This window comes from Lutra lutra, chromosome 3 (assembly GCF_902655055.1).
Source record: "Lutra lutra chromosome 3, mLutLut1.2, whole genome shotgun sequence".
Taxonomy (NCBI): Eukaryota; Metazoa; Chordata; class Mammalia; order Carnivora; family Mustelidae; genus Lutra; species Lutra lutra.
In genome coordinates, this window is record NC_062280.1 from 38,524,306 (window position 1) to 38,539,847 (window position 15,542).

The 15,542-nt window shown below is 43.2% G+C and overlaps 1 long non-coding RNA gene across 1 annotated transcript; it reads right to left on the reverse strand.

The window, feature by feature from the left end:
* Positions 1-12,202: 12,202 nt before the first annotated feature.
* Positions 12,203-14,304, reverse strand: LOC125095483 (uncharacterized). The gene is made up of 3 exons (XR_007125912.1): positions 14,036-14,304; positions 12,967-13,151; positions 12,203-12,253 (listed from the first exon to the last, which is right to left on the reverse strand). It is a non-coding gene; the product is annotated as an uncharacterized LOC125095483 (long non-coding RNA).
* Between the last annotated feature and the right edge of the window lie 1,238 nt (positions 14,305-15,542).

Genomic DNA, 15,542 nt, shown 5'->3' on the forward strand with positions numbered 1-15,542 from the left:
AGGACTGAGCCAAAGGCAGACTTCTGACTAACTGAGCCACCCCAGCACCCCAAGAGAAACTTCTTGAAAGACCCAACAACTCTTTAATACAAACTACTGTTTTAAGTCCTAAGCCCGTTTGCCTCAAAATACTCATCTGGCTGTTTTCACCAGTGCAAATCCTTATACCCAATCCTCATCAAGCCCCTGCATTGAAAGACCTGCCTGAAACCAACCCTTGAATTCCCATGGGGATCTGGCTCTGCCTTTCCCCCATGGAGACATTGCCGAGGCTCTGGGGAGCAATCAGCTCAGCCTGGAAGCTACTGTCCTTTTTTCTCTTGTGTTATTAGTTTCTTATTGATTTGTAGGAGCCAGTTCACAAAACTGAAATAAAACCAGCCCAGCTGCAGGAACATGGGCAAGAGGGAGCTTTCTAGAAAGGAGCAGGGTTGTGGGCCACTGAGCAGAGCCTGAGGCTTTTTTCTCTCCAGTGAGGGAGTTAGTGGAATGCTAGAACTGAATTAACATTATTACATCACTGTGGCTAAATGGAGGGATGGACCCATGAGGAGCAAAGAGGAGGAAAGTGATGATGGGCAGCTTTAACTGGAGTGGTGGGGGTGAGGGAGGTGCCTGGTTCAGGTTTTGGTTCAGGTCTTGCAACAATGCAACAATGGATGCTCACAATTCATGAGCTATGATGGAGTGAGGGGAGTCAAAGCGGACCCCTAGATGTGGGTCCTGAACAACTGGGCAAATGGAATAGTAATTTCCTGAGAAGATGAGGAATGGGGGAGCAGTGAGTAGGGGGAAGGTGCGTTTGTGGTGGAGGTAGACGAGTTGCCTTGGTAGGCGGTAGGCAGATGGCAGGACCACCTTCACAGGTAGGGGTGACAGATGAGAGGGGTGAGCAAAATAGCTGGGGGGGGCACAAAGTGGTTGTTAGCTACTTTGAATGATTTTGTCGGAAAAGATAAGTTTGACACCCAAATAGTTATTTTAAACCCACAAAATCATTTGATTTGGTACATGTAGTACATTCCTATGAAGCATTTCCAAAAATAGTGTCAGTGTTTGGGCTTGTGTCCTTGCATAGCCAGCCTTGTGCTCCTGCTGAAAGGACAGTGTGTCCCTTCACACACTTGTTATAAATCTTTCCGGAGACACTAATGAAATAAGAGGGTGATGATTCCAAAGAGAAAGGTAGAAAATGTGGGGCTTAACGGCTCTCCGAATGAAATCAGCCACCAGAAGCGTCTGTGCACATTCTATTTTTGCTGACAATGCACAAAAGCAGCAGCTTTATTTTATGGAAAATGACTAAAACCAGCTGGAGCTCAGGAGTGGGTAAGAGGAAGGAGTTTTCCCCGTGTCTAGAGCGCCGCAGCTCTCCTGGTCTGCCATGTCACTCTGCCTCGTGATCAGTGGAAGCATTGGGTCCACGTCACCATCAAATGTCATCACAACCTCATGAGACCTTTTGTGCATCAGGGGGTCATGCGTAGTCTGAGCGTCCCTCAAAGAAGGGGCTGTGACTAGGAAAGGGCATCCGTGTATCTGAGCCATTCCGACTGTAATCACTTATGTCAACATTAAGCCAATTTATTTAGATGCAGATGTCACAGGCTGATTAAAAACTACTCAGTGGCAAATACTGCATCTGCTGCTGAGATGAGAATTAATAGACACAAGCCAGACTACATTTATATACGCCTGACAGCTCACTGGGGGAGCACAACACGTGCTCAGTCATTTATCTGACTATACAAATTAGCCCAAGGTGAGCCTGTCCCTCTTCTACTGAAAAATGCTTAAATGAACGATCAGACTCTGCCCCCTTTTCCTCCCCTGCATGATAAATCTCTCAGGGCTCTATGTCATTGTCCTGGTTATCAACTGTAATGAATTGTAGAAATAAAATATTTGGGAATGCTCACCACACAATCCAGGGACCACAGGATATTTCGTAATTCCAGAAATAATGGATTTTTTGGTTGCTGACTCATGCTTACATTCCGGGAAGAAATCTCAAAGGACCATGGATGGAACCCAGTGCTTTGGAACTTCCAGGTCTGAGCAGGGCTTGGGGTGGGGAAGGAGGGGATGCAGAGCCAGAAGCTAAAGGTGAACCAACAGGCAGAATCCAGGGACAAACAGTGCCCCCAGGGGCTCAGCTCATAGGAAATGGGCAGGAGGGAGAGTCCAAGTGCAGGGAGTGGTTGGAAATCAGGGATGCCAGATGAGACAAGACAAAGCACTTCTAGGCAGGCTGTTCATTGCCCAATTCTATGTCACTTCTGAATGTTGGAAAATCTGCACAGCATTTTGATTCTGTCTAACAGAGTAATGCATAGAAAGGACAAATGATAGCCCTGGTCCAGACTTGGGCCTTTGTTGGTCAGTAAAAATTTTTTTTATTTTAAATATGTTTTTAAAATATACACTATAACATATCTGATGGCCATGCCAAAACTACAAGATCTCCTTGAGAATAGAGAATGTATAGAAAATGCACTTTTAAATATTGACCTTTCTCAGTAAAGAAAAGAAATTAGCAATCAATTTACCATAGGCATCCTGAATTTATGGAAATAAGAATTTGATCACTTCTAAGAAGTACAACCAATAACATATATTTGCTAAAAATAAAAATCCCATCAGTAAGGCACAGTCTTGAAAAATAAACAGATTCATGAAGAGAATATTCAAATACATATATTTCAATATATGAAAAATGCTCATCTTTTCCCCAACTATTCATCAGAAAAATGCAAATTAAAATCAAAATAAATAATATTCTACATCTGCTATAATGACTAACATTAAAAAGACTGACAATGACCAGTGTTGATAAGGACACAGGCCAGTAGGGACTTGCAGACAGGGTGGTGGAAGTATGAATTGGTAAACCACTTGGGACAATTCTTTGGTGCTATCTAATGATGTCAAACATAAGCATACCCTCTAACTTGGTTATGTCGCTCCAAGGTTTTACTCACATCCAACAGAAAAGTGAGTCAAAAGCACCAAAAGACATATACTAAAATGTTCAGGGCAGTCTTATTGCTCAGTAATAGTCCAAAACTGGAAACAATCCAATGTCCATCAACAGGTGAATACATGAACAAAATATGGTGTATTCTTACACTGGAATATGGTAGATAATAAAAATGAACAAAATACAACTCCATGCAATGACATTGTGAAATTGCACAATATATTGAAAGAAAACAAAACAAAACAAAACAAAATGTATAATGTTAGAAGTCAGGATAAGGGGGCTCCCTGGGAGGAGGAAGTAGGGGACAACAGGACAAGCCAACAGCATTGTAGCATGCTAGTGTGGTCCCAGCTTTCATGTGGATCCTGACTACATGGGTGTCTGAGAATTCATGGAGCTGTGTCCCCTTATGATTGTGTACCTCTCTGTGTTTTTGGTTTACTTAAAATAAAAAAAGGTTTATTTATTTATTTGAGAGGGAGAAAGAGAAAGAGAAAGCATGGGGACGAGGGGCAGAGGGAGAGAGAGTCTTAGGCAGACTCCCAGATGAGCATGGAGTCCAAGGTGGGGCTTGATCTCATGACCCTGAGTCAAAACCAAGACCTGAGTCAAAACCAAGAGTCAGATGCTCAACAGTTGTGCCACCCAGGCGTCCCATTTGTTTTACTTTATTTTTTTTAAGATTTTATTTATTTATTTGACAGACAGATCACAAGCAGGCAGAGAGGCAGGCAGAAAGAGAGGAAGGGAAGCAGGCTCCCTGCTGAGCAGAGAACCTGATAAGGGACTCAATCCCAGGACCCTGGGATCATGACCTGAGCCGAAGGCAGAGGCTTTAACCCACTGAGCCACCCAGGTGTCCCTTTGTTTTACTTTAATAATAATTTTTAAGTTCAAAGAAGTAGGAGGAAATCCATAAAGGGTGATTTCAGGAGTCTGTAGAAAAGCCCCAATGACCCCCACCACCCCACCCCGTTCTGCCCTCTTTGTCGAACTGAGTTCTCAAATCCAACCACTGGATTTATTCCTCTAATCTGTTTTCATAGGCAGCATATGTGCATCCAGCAAATATTCGTGGGGGGCCTCTTATGGACCAGACACTGTGCTGGAATAGAAAGATGAATAAGACAAGTCGGTGAATTTGCAGGAATTCACAGCCTACGGAAGCAGAACAGCTTTCTAATCACACACTCCACTGAACCCTCCACACACATCTTACTGAATTCACACATTCTCATTTAATTCTCCTGATAACTCAGTCCATGAGTCAGTGGCCAAGCTCAGAGTCAAACCCGGTTTCGATGAACTCAGAGCAATGTCTTCCCTGTATACCAGGTTTGGCCACGTGTCGTGTTTACCAGGATATCGCCTGTTGACCCACAGCAGACATCACTATTCAACCAGAAACCTCTTCTCTCCCTGACCTCGATGGAGCTCACAATCCTCCCCTCACTGTACCGTAGACAACCATGATAGCACAGTAAGGATCAACCCACGCAGTACCTTATCACTGGTCCTCTTGAATCACAGCTGCTACCTTTGGAAACCTTTGTCCATTTCAAAACACCCTTGGGGAGAGTTGTAAGCTGTTATCAGCAATCTGCCTCTGGCTGTGAATGGGAACTTAAGAGTACGTTTGGAGGCTGGGGCAGGTCAGGAAGTACACAATCAACGCAGGTCTAGAGCTTTAAGGAAGAAGGTGTAAGGCACTGCAGGAAACTTGCTTGTACCACTCTTTTGCTTCTAGTAAACCCAGTCTTAGTGATAAAACCCAGCCTTAGTGATAAGCTGATAGGGATGCCTGGGTGTCTCAGTGGGTTAAGTGTCCAACTCTTGGTTTCAGCTCAGTTCATGATCTCAGGATCATGGGGCTTGGTGCTCAGCACAGAATTTGCTTCTCCTGCTTCCTCTGCCCCTCTCCACCGCACTCTTTCTCTCTCTCTGAAAATAAATAAGTCAATCTTTTTTTTTAAGATTTTATTTATTTATTTGACAGACAGAGATCACAAGTAGGCAGAGAGGCAGGCAGAGAGAGAGGAGGAAGAAGGCTCCCCACCGAGCAGAGAGCCCGACACGGGGCTCAATCCCAGGACCCTGGATCATGACCTGAGCCGAATGCAGAGGCTTTAACTCATTGAGCCACCCAGGTGCCGCTAAGTCAATCTTTAAAAAAAAAAAAAAAAAAAAAAAAAAGGTAAGTTGGTAAATTAATCCTCCTGCAATTACGGGCAACTGAAAGGGATCCTGAGATCAACCGTGCAAATATTCTGTGGGGTTAAAAACTCAACTCCTGGTTTCAGCAGAACTCCTGATCAGTTCTCAAGCAAGAGAATTTATCAGCATGCTTTATCTGTACCCTACCCTGTAATGAAAGCTACAGGATAGGGGGAAAGCAGTGGTTAGAGGAAAATGTGTAGCTGTAACACCAATTTAAATAGAGAAGAAAGATCTCATATAAACAATCTAACCTTCCATGTCAGGAAACTAGAAAAACAAAAAAAAAAGAGCAGTCTAAATGCAAAGCCAGGAGAAGGAAGGCAACAGTAAAGCTTAGAATGGAAATAATCGTTTCTGTGTGTTATCTCTGAGAAGGTGAGCCCATGAGAGGAGACAACCATCTTCATAGGCAATGTGTCAGGGCATTGATAGCTTATCTCTGAGCCCAGACTGTGGGGTGTTAAGTTCCCACAGAGTATCATTGCTGTGAAACCACTTGGACAAGTGATGGGGCAGACAGGTAATGTGAGATAAAGACCTCAACTGCTCATTTTGTGTTCCCAGAGGCCAAGTGCAGAGCCCATGCTTTGATATAGCTCTACGAGGGTCACCCCTCAGATTGCCCTGCCTGTCTTCTCCCCACTCCAATCCTCAGCCACTTTTCCCTTTGGCTGTTGTGAGAGATGCTTCTCATCCTCTTTAAGACTGTCGAGCAAATGGCTGAATCAGCGAAGACAAGGAGACAGGAGACCCTTGACAGGGAAAACTCTGGTTCTGCAGGGGGAACAGCAAAAGTTGGCAGGGAATCCAAGGAACATATGTTGCAGGTAAGAGGGACTCTGGATGAGAAGAAGGGAGAGGCAGGTGGCTAGAAATTTCTCTAGCTCTGCACACCAAGGAGGTCCAGGCTCAAATAGTCCATTCTCCACACTTTGCCTCTGGGAGCAGAACCCCAAATCTCACTAGGCCAAGGGTACACAAGTATTTGTCTGCCTCATTGGTATGCTGAGGACTACCTCACCCACTGGTCGCTTAGGCACACTCTAGAACACTCTTTTTGCAGCAGTGGTGACCAGCATTACCGCTGCTCTGTTATTCATCCAGCAAGACTAACATTACTTTTCTCATTGTCCTTCCTCATACTCCCCCAGATCCTGTCTCCCATTAGGGTTTGTTCCATGACGTCCCATCCCTATAGTAATCATATGTCCTCGATGTGCTTTTAATAAACATGATTTATATTATTTTATCACATTTAATCATTACACAAAACTATGAGACAGATATCTTCACTCTCATTTTCTGACCAAGGAAGCGGAGGCTCAGAAGGTGTTGCTAACAGGATGAAGCAGGCTGGGATAGAAACTCAGGGTTGACTCACCTCAAAACCTGCAATTTTCTTACCCCATCAGCCTCCTAAGTGCCTGAGACTTAACTCTATCCATAGAGCCTTAGTCATAAAAACACATTCTCCAACAAGGGGGGAAAAACTCTCATAATCAAGAATGAAGAATGAAGTTGACCAGAATCTTCCAATTAGGGTGGTATCAAACAAGAATTAAAATGTAGACCAGGGGGAGCCTAGGTTTATTTAGTCGGTTACGTGTCCAGCTCTTGATTTCAGCTAAGATCATAATCTCAGGGTCATGGAATCGAGCCCTACACTGGGCACAGCACTCAGTGCAGAGTCTGCTTGTCCCTCCCTCTCTGCTCTCCTCCCCAGCCCCCAACCTCTCTCTCTCTCTCTCTAAAATAAATAAATAAAACCTTAAAAAAATGTAGACCAGGCTGACATTACTAAATGAGCAAAACACAATGAAGAGTGCTTTTATTTCTTCCTTTTCTAATCAGTGTACCTCTTATGATTTTTTCTTGTCTTATTGCCCTGGCCCAAACTTCCAGTATTATGTTGAATAGAAGTGATAAGAGAGGATCTTAGGGGGAAAAGCATCCTGCCTCTCACCATTAAGTATGTTAGCTGTACATTTTTTTAAAAGATTTTATTTATTTGTTTGACAGAGATGATCGCAAGTAGACAGAGAGGCAGGCAGAGAGAGAGAGGGGGAAGCAGGCTCCCTGCTGAGCAGAGAGCTTGATGTGGGGCTCGATCCCAGGACCCTGAGATCATGATGACCTGAGCCGAAGGCAGAGGCTTAATCCACTGAGTCACCCAGGTGCCCCGGCTGTACATTTTTTATAGATGTTCTTTATCAAGTTCAGGAAATTCTACCCCATGCTTAATTTTTTGATAGTTTGTATCATAAAGGGGTAGGATTTTATCAAATGCTTTTTCTTTTTTTTAATTTTTTATTTTTTTATAAACATATAATGTATTATTAGCCCCTGGGGTACAGGTCTGTGAATCGCCAGGTTTACACACTTCACAGCACTCACCATAGCACATATCCTCCCCAATGTCCATAACCCCACCACCCTCTCCTGACCCCCCTCCCCGCAGCAACCCTCAGTTTGTTTTGTGAGATTAAGAGTCTCATATGGTTCGTCTCCCTCCCGATCCCATCTTGTTTCATTTCTTCTATTCCTACCCCCCAAACCCCCCCACATTGCATCTCCACTTCCTCATATCAGGGAGATCATATGATAATTGTCTTTCTCCAATTGACTTATTTCGCTCAGCATAATACCCTCTAGTTCCATCCACGTCATCACAAATGGCAAGATTTCATTTCTTCTGATGGCTGCATAGTATTCCATTGTGTATATATATCACATCTTCTTTATCCATTCATCTTTTGATGGACATCTAGGTTCTTTCCATAGTTTGGTTGTTGTGGACATTTGGGTGCAAGTGCCCCTTTGGATCACTACATTTGTATCTTTAGGGTAAATACTCAGTAGTGTGATTACTGGGTCATAGAGTAGCTCTATTTTCAACTTTTTGAGGAAACTCCATGCTGTTTTCCAGAGTGGTTGCACCAGCTTGCATTCCCACCAACAGTGTAGGAGGGTTCCCCTTTCTCCGTCAAATGCTTTTTCTGCATTAACTGGTATCATATGGTACTTCTTCTTTGGCTTATTGCTATGATGGATTATTATTATGTATAATACATCATATGTTACGTTATATATTAATATTATTATATTAATTATTAATGTAACATGACACAAATTAATTGATTTTTGAATGTTCAACCGGCCTTGCATATCTGGAAAAACTCCCACTTGCTTGTGGTGTATAATTTTATTTATTTATTTATTTTTAAAAAGATTTTATTTATTTATTTATTTATTTTTAAAGATTTTATTTATTTATTTGACAGAGAGAAATCACAAGTAGGCAGAGAGGCAGGCAGAGAGAGAGAGGAGGAAGCAGACTTCCTGCTGAGCAGAAAGCCCGATGTGGGGCTCGAACCCAGGACCTGGGATCATGACCTGAGCCGAAGGCAGCAGCTCAACCCACTGAGCCACCCAGGCGCCCGTATAATTTTTTTTTTTTAATACTTTGTTGGATTCATACCTGTCTGGAATGGATTCACATCAATACATAAAATGCAAAGTCATGTTGGGACCCAAACTCAGCTGTACCTGCATGAAAAGGGAGAAAGTATTGGTATTAACAAAAACAATGCAGACTTCTAACAGTATTCTAGGGATTTATGGAGAAGATAGGGTTATGGTGAAGAGCTTGGAGAGGGAAGGAAAGGAGAGAGAAGAGAAGGTAAAGGGAGAGATACAGCAACAAATTGGGGAGAAATGCATAATACAATGTGAACTAAAAATAATAAGGGCTAACATATGCTGAAGATATACTATAAGCTAGAAACTGTACTAAATCCCTTTAGTATATTTAGATATATTTAGTTTATATTTATATAAATATATTTAGTATATTTACTATATATAGTAAATACATATATTTACTATATAAATATACTTATATATTTATATATATAATTTACATATAATTTTATAAATATTAAATATATTTATAAAAACATATACATATATGTATTTAGTATATTTAGATATTTAGAAGGATTCATAACTGGCAAAATATCCCAATCACAAGAGATACAGAGTTGACAGAAATTATATTTCCCCCTCTTATCTACAAGGATGTCAGGAGAAGCCTTATCAAAAGTTTTACAGAACACCTCGTTGGTTTACTGTTCGCTCCTTCCTAAATTGCCTTTTTGAATAACATCCTTTAATGGGGAAGTGTGCCTTATTAGTGCAGGTGAGGAAAGGTGAGATTAAGTAACTTGCTCATGTTTACAGCTGCTAATCGGCTTTGTGAGGATTTGAGCCCACACATCGGCCTCTGGTGTTCAAGTTCTTGACTTCCATGAGAATATACTGTCTGCCACAGAGAATATAAACTTCTATCTGTAAAATTATTTTAAATATGTAAACTCTGAATATGTCCAGGGACCCATTCAAAAAAAGGACATGGGCAGAAGGAAAACACCAAGCTGGGAAGAAATACACTGAGCGTTAACATTGACATCATGTTCAATATTAACTCGTGCTATCACCTGGTGGTCACGAAGGGGAAAGCAAGCTTAAGCCCTGTGGACAAAGGTCAAGTGTCGGATGAGAGCGCCTCACACGGACTGTGTCAGCCAGACCCCACGGGACTCTTCTTTCATTGCACGAGCTACCATTTGGAGAGCTCACATGAACAAATGAGAAGATGTCAGGTATTTGAAGAGAGTGAGGAACGTTTGGCGTTGTGTTCAAGAGAAAAGGTGGAAAGTCACTGGGAACATAAGGAAATGCATTCGATGAAGCTTTGAGAAGAAAAATATGGCAGGCACCTGGGTGGCTCAGTTGGTTAAGGATCCAACTCTTGGTTTCAGCTCAGGTCATGATCTTAGGGTCCTGGGATTGAGCCCTATGTCAGGCTCTCTGTTCCCATGAAGTCTGCCGAAATGAGAGACAGAACAGAGAGAAAAACTCATTTTCTATAAACCATCCATTTTTTTCCAATGATAAAAAACATAAAAGAGCAAAGAATTCTATTAAATGTTTTTGTCACTGGATTCAAAAAATCAGCTATGGAAAATAAATACAAAATACTTTTCTGGCAAAAGTTATTGTAAGAATGGGAAAACTCGGGGCACCTGGGTGGCTCAGTGGGTTAAAGCCTCTGCCTTCTGCTCAGGTCATAGTCCCGGGGTCCTGGGATCAAGCCCTGCATCGGGCTCTCTGCTCAGTGGGGAGCTGCTTCCCTTCCTCTCTCTCTGCCTGCTGTCTGCCTACTTGTGATCTCTGTCTGTCAAATGGATGAATAAAATCTTAAAAAAAAAAAAAAAAGAATGGGAAAACTCTTTTAATAATCAGAGCTTTTAAAGAATGGACTGAAAAGCAGGAGAGGGGTCAGTGGGTGGAGAGCAGGGTCCTGGTTGAGGACATGGAGAAACAGATCGCCCGTTGGATGACAGAGGTAGGGGTTAGCCTTCATGGCCCCAAGCCTGACCTTTCCAGGCACCCAAGTGTAGGAAAGCCCAGCTCAGAGTCTTGGCTTGTCTTCAGCTCTGCTGCTGACCAGCTACATGATCAAGTTCTCATTCCTTTCTTGACCTGTTTCTTCATCTGAAATATGAGAAAGCTAGACCAGATGATCGCTAAGAACTTTGCTAGCTCTAACGGGCAGAATTCAGGCAGAGCATCCAACAGATGTCCTCTCCACACACTCGGCACCCATGTGACAATTAAGGTGGGCCAATGCTGTGACACCTGCTATCCCATAGGTCATAGAAATATTTGGAAAGAGCAGATAGACCAGAATAAAACGAAAGTCTACGTGGAAACGCTTATGCATACATTCAGAATCTACGTCACCCCGGAAGGGAATAAGACCCAGTCAGACTGTCAGTAGCACCGACCAGAACCTGGAAAGGTCACCAAACCCTTTGATGGAACAACTTCTTTGTTTTTAAGCTATGAGTGATTCACAGCATATTTTGTCACCTGCAGTCTGGAGAAGAGAAATGCCTCGGAATATTTAAGTGTGCTTCTAAAATATTAAGCAGCTCCCACAGGCAGTGAAACTGATCCAACCATATCTCTGGTGTCATTGTCCCTCTCCCCGTCTCCTCAGCACCTGAGAACATGAGGTCAGTGTCCTTCCCCCAAGAAGGGTCACAGGCCGCTGCCTCCTCTCCCTTGCCCGCGGTGGGCAGTGGCTGTTGAGCAGCCGAGGCCACAGGGCCTGAGGCCCATGGCTTCCAGGTCCAGCTGGACACGGATGGGGGACCTGGGCAGTGGCCTGGCCCTCTGCCGTCTCTCTTTCAGCTCCAAGCATTAATTTCCTTTTTGCAATTTTCGATAAATCCCTAATGAATCTATCCCTCCTGCTTCTGTTTGGTAGGAAAAAGTGTTCATTTTCAAACTTAGATGATGCCCAGAGTTTTGATTCGGGGTTTTTTAAAAGTCAAGTAACAGAAGAGCCTCAGTGGCTCTGATGGGGCACTTGGCTTGGGCGGAAGGGCTGCCGCTCTGTCTTCTGCGGCTGTGAATTGATTTAGTTTCCCTTGCTGTTCTCTTGTACACACACGCACACGCCTGTACACACAGGCACACGGGAAGCACACAGTACAGGGGCCCCTGGGTGCTGCAGTCAGTTAAGTGTCAGACTCTTGATTTTGGCTCACGTCCTGATCTCAGGGTCCTGAGATCAAGCTCCGCCTTGGGCTCTATGCTCAGTGGGGAATCTGCTTGAAATTCTCTCCCTTTCCTTCTGCCCCCACAAATTAATAAATAAATCTTAAAAAAAAAAAAAAAGCGGGGCGCCTGGGTGGCTCAGTGGGTTAAGCCGCTGCCTTCGGCTCAGGTCATGATCTCAGGGTCCTGGGATCGAGCCCCGCATCGGCCTCTCTGCTCAGCAGGGAGCCTGCTTCCTCCTCTCTCTCTGCCTGCCTCTCTGCCTGCTTGTGATCTCTCTCTCTGTCAAATAAATAAATAAAAAAATCTAAAAAAAAAAAAAAAGCACAAAATACATATATTCTTCTTTTTCTCCTTGGGCTGTCCGATGCCACTTATTGACTTGGGACCTGGACAAATTGTCTTCTAACCTCAGTCTTCTTTTATCTATGAAACAGGAACAAAAAAGTCAACTTCACAGGTGTGTTGGAACCAAATGTCATCAGACGAGTTTGGGGCTCTGCCAAGGGTGACTCGGGGCAATCCGCATTCCCTGACCTCATCGCCAAGTGATGCTGGTGGCCATGTGATTTGGTGGCTCAAGCTCTCCTCCCTGGAGTCAGGCCTGGGTTTGGTTCCTAGGCAGCCACTGAGTTCAGGACAGAACCAGGAATGTGGCAGGCGCTCAGGTAACCCTAACCACTAACCACGGTCACTGCTGAGAGCACAGTGTGACACGATCCTCGGTGATTTAATGTTTATAAATGAAAAGAAATGGAGATGTAGGCAGACCACCCACCTACATTAGCTATTTTTAGTTGTAAGTAGAAGTTGCCCGGGTAAATGAATAGCTTCCTTTCTTTACCGCTGAACTCTCCTCTTCATTGAGAAATATTGTCAACTGCTCTGAAACAAGAGGCTTAGTCAGACTCCCTTCCCATTGTTAAAAGGCAAGAGGATGTAATTACATTTGTCATAGTATTTCTCACTGTCATAAAGGTGGGTGTACATCTCTCTAGCTAGCCATGACCTTGGATGAAAACAGGCATTAAAATGAAAGCTCAGGAGGCAGAGAAATGATATATGCAAATAATATTTGAAAAGAACAACAGCAGGACTTGCTGAATACTTGTAAGAGACCACATGGTTCAAACTCTTACCTTGTTTAATCCTTGCGACCTTAGGAGAGCGGCGCTGTTCCTGGCCCGCTTTACTCAGGAGACAGCTGAGGCTCTGCAAGGTTAACTAATATGCGTGAAGCCCACATTTAGAAGGAACTGGGATCCACTTTCCACTCCAAGCCCTCCTGCTCTGAGGTCAGCTCTCTCCAGCTCCCGTGTCCCTGCTGCAGAAGTATAATGCTCAATCCCAAAGTCAAGTGCTCATCTGTCTTCACTTAGAGACTAAATCTTTGTAAGTTTGGAGAGACTTGGATTTCCTTTTCCCAGGTAATCGATAGGGCAATACATTGCCTCATTTAATTATATAACTTCTGTCTCTTATTTTCTCTACTAATTTCATTTACAGCAAATTTCATACATTTTTGAGACTCTTAAGTCTTTTTTAATAGAAATCATTTTACTCCCTTTTCCCAATAGGAGACAGTCATAAAACAAAGTGGATGCTAGTCCTTTTAATTTTGCTCCTTGAATTTAATCTGAGGATTACAGTGGAAACATCATGTGATGTCTTGGGGCCTCTCCACTAGAGAGAGACAGAAATTTTCATTTAGAGTTTACTTTCCTGATGATTAGAAAAATGAAAGAAAGCAAAAGAAAAAATACAAACATTTGAAAAAAAAATATTCTGCCTTCTGCAATGCTAACAAAGACACAAATGGCATAGTTTTTGTTTTCATTTTTGTTTTGTTGTTGTTGATGTCAGCCGGTCTTGGAGAGAGTGCTTGTAAAAGGTGCTCACATACCCTGCTAGGATATCCATAGCATAATCTTTGGGTTTTGTTTTTTTTTTTTTTTTTTTTTAGATTTTATTTATTTGAGATAGAGAGCAAGAGCTGGTGAGCGGGGAGGGTGGGGATGGGCGGGGAGCAGGTGCAGAGGGAGAGGCAGACTCCCTGCCAAGCGCAGAGCCCAACATGGGGCTCGATCCCAGGACTCTGGGATCATGACCTGAGCTGAAGGTAGTTGCTTCACTGACTGAGCCACCCAGGCACCCCCAACTCACAACCTCATGTGGAAGGCAATGTGGCAAACCCTAGGAAGAACTTACAATGTCACACCCTCTTCTCAGTCTGAACTCCTCAGGCTACAAGTAACAAATCCAAGTCCAAACAGCTTGATAAAAACAAGAAATAAAAATCATAGGTCCTCCAACTGGAAAGCCCTCTAGACTGGATGCAGCAGGACCCAGGCAAACAATTTCACCAGGATCTGTTCTCATTCTATTTCTCAGTCCTGCTTTCTTCTGTCTGGTTTGATTCTCAGCATTTCTCATGTGGTGGCAAGACGGCCTTGGCATCTCAAAGTTTGTACCCTACTGGCCACAGGGCCAGCGGGAAGAGAGTGTCCCTTTCCTAACAGCTGTAATAAAAGTAGGTTATTGAGTTCCTTGACTCTGATGGTCTGTCCTCAATCACAGGCACATTCTAGAGCTAATCCTGGTGATACAGGAAATGCAATATTCTGATCTGCTTGGCTAGAGTCAGGTGCTTGCCCTTGGAACTGGACTGGAAAACCGCTTGGTATTAAGGAGGGCATATATTGCATGGAGCACTGGTGTGGTGCATAAACAGTAAATGTTGGAACACTGAAAAAATTAAATTAAATTTAAAAAATAAATTAATAACCCCCCCCACCAAAAAAAAAAAAAAAAGGAAAACCGCTTGGACTGAGAGTGAGGGTAGATTGTTTGTGAAAGAAAACTGGGACAATACAACAGATAATACAAATAAACAAATACAAACAATACAAACAAAATATTCCCAAAGCAAGAAAAACCAAGGTCTACCATATCCATTCACCCAACAATTCCTCTTGTAAGCAAAAGATAAAGGAAATGTGAAGCATTGATTACAAAGTAATAAACCTGTGGGTTTATAATATTATAATACCGAAAAATTGAATAAGCTAAATGGCCAACAATAGTGTGTTAAATCAGGATACAGTGTCAAAAGTACTATTGAAAGAGTGTCCAGGAGAATATTTAATGCCATGGATCAGTAATGTTAACCAATAAGTACCACACCTTATCTTATTTCATTTTAGACTTTACAAAGTCTTGAGATGTGGGTATGAGTTATTTGCCCATTTGCAGAAAAGGAAATTATTAATGAGGTACTTCTGGTAGTTCCAGCAGCCACCCTCCCATGGATGATGGGCCTGAGTCACTCCTGTGTATTAAATTTTTCCAGCCTGGACCCCCAGATCAACTTTGGAATCTCCAGCTCCCCATTTCCATTTTGCCACTGGATGATCTGGAAGCATAATCACCATGTTCAAGGCATATGGGTTTGCCCAAGGCCATCTAGCCAGGAACGGGGTCTCCCCTTGGATTCTGGTCCATGTGCATCCACCTGCCACTGCCTACCTGCCCTCTTACATGTAATGACAGGTCCTATTTTTTAGAAAATCATTAAACAGGAGCACCTGGGTGGCTCAGTCAGTTAAGCATTTGCCTTCGGCTCAGGTCATGATCTCGGGATCCTGGGATTGAGCCCCATGCCAGGCTCTCTGCTCAGCGGGGAGTCTGGTTCTCCCTCTCCCTCTGCCCCTCCCCC